The following is a 2133-nucleotide window of genomic DNA, read 5'->3' on the forward strand; positions in this document are numbered from 1 at the left end:
ATCTAACCTTCTACAATGGTGTCCTAACTTATCTCTCTGCTTCTATTCAGGTCACCTGCCAGACTCCTGTACCCACAGAACAGCCAGTAAGATTTTCAGAGAACATAAATCAGATCTTGTTACTCCCCTCCATAGATTCTCCAATGTGACATATACCGTATTCATGAATTTCAAGATTAAACACAGTAAAGACATCGATTCCTCCCAAACTGATCTATAGGTTTTAACATAATTCCTGGCGAAATACCCACAGGATGCTTGGTACATATAGAGAAACTGATTCCGAAATACATACACAAAGGCAAAGGAACTATAATAGCCAAAACAATTTTTAAAAAGAGGAATAATCTGAGAGGAATCACTCTACCTGATTTTAAGACTTATTTTAAAGCTATAGTAATCAAGACAGTGTGGTATTGGCAGAAGGAAAGACACAGATCAATGGAAGAGAATGGTGAAAACAGATATAGATGCATACACATAAGTCAATTGATTTTTGACAAAGATGCAAAAGCAATTCAATGGGGAAAAACAGTCTTTTAAGCAAATAGTGCTGGAGAAACTGGACATTTGAAGGCAAAAAAAAAAAAAAAAGGAATTGCAACCTAATCAAGTGCTTTCATAAAAATCTGCACACAAATGTCAAATCGAGTCAAGAGGTCATTCTGGAGGTTACTCTAATGCAAGTTTCAGCCAGATATTGCAAACTGCCACAATACGGTAAACCACAAACAACAATGTTCCTGGAAACACTGAAAGATATCCTGTGTTTTATAAAATTTTACCTATTAAGGTTTTTTTCAGAGACTTTAAACCCCCAGATTCTTCCAATGCCAGAGAAGCTCTGAAACTCAGAGATACTGAACTCTCCAAGAATAATAACCAGTGTCATTGTTTCAACCCTTTGCCCCTTAATAACAATGCCCCTTTTCAGACTTGAAGCAGTTAGGAAGTCATCGCCCAGATATCCCTCAAAATTGAGAGATAATTATCAAATGAGAGGGAGGAATTGTAACTGAGAAATCAGGATTTAAGGGATAATTTTGAATACTGAATCATTATATAGATATTCCTTCTTTGCTATCTGGTATATTGGAGGGAAATTCCTGATATCTATAAATGGTCATCCAGCTGCCTTGATCTCTGATAATGTTGTATAGTCCTTATCTTCTGCCCCTGTGATTGTAAAAACGTTGTGACTAACCTTCATTTTTACCCAGTTATTCAGTTTTTCAACTTTAGAGTCTCGTGATAACTAAAGATAGCCCTTAATGTCTGTTAATGAAGGGTCTTGGGTCAGCCCAGAACTAACTTACCCCAACTCTAAAGTTATCTTCATGACCGAAACTGGATGCAACCAAAGTGGGCCTGCCAGACCTGTGCAGTAGCTTAGACTTTAACCTACAAGTCATCTATACTTCATTCTGCCATTTTTTTTAATACATCTGTGACTAAGCATGTAATCAATCTGCACATGCTCAATAATCACCTCTAATTACATCATCTGGGGCCACTGTGCCCCTTATCCTAAACTCTACCCATCTTTTCTCTAACAAAGCAATCCAAATTACTACAGTTTGGGGAGATAGATTTTGGGCTGTTAGGCCATCTGCTCTCCTACTATGTGCCTTGTAATAAACCCTTTCTCTCTGAAGAAAAATCTGTACACAAATGGTCAAAGCAACTTATTTGTAGTAACCAAAAATAGGAAACAATCCTGATATCTCTCAACATGCAAATGGTTAAACAACAACAAAAGAGGTACTTCATGGGGTCAGAATTTCCATGTCCAGTTTGGTGGTGAATCCACCCAGCAGCAAAACCACCCATGGGATATTCAGCTACTTCACAGATGTCCCTGAGGCTAGGTTCGTTGTCCTCATCCTCTGGACAGCACTCATCCTCTGCCTCTCTCCAGGAGGATCTCTAGCCATGTCGAGTCTGAAAAACAGCCCTGTACTTCTGTGTGAGACAAGGGAAACAACAGCTGCTGCCCAATGGACACCATGAGTTTTGTCTTGGCCAATCCATCAGTGAACAAGCAGTGAGCATCTGGTGGGGCATCTTTGAGTGGGGGTCGCCAGGATGCCAATGAGGGAGGGAAGGGCCATTATCTGCACCAGGATCATCGTT

The sequence above is a fragment of the Tamandua tetradactyla genome, chromosome X (assembly GCF_023851605.1).
Source record: "Tamandua tetradactyla isolate mTamTet1 chromosome X, mTamTet1.pri, whole genome shotgun sequence".
Taxonomy (NCBI): Eukaryota; Metazoa; Chordata; class Mammalia; order Pilosa; family Myrmecophagidae; genus Tamandua; species Tamandua tetradactyla.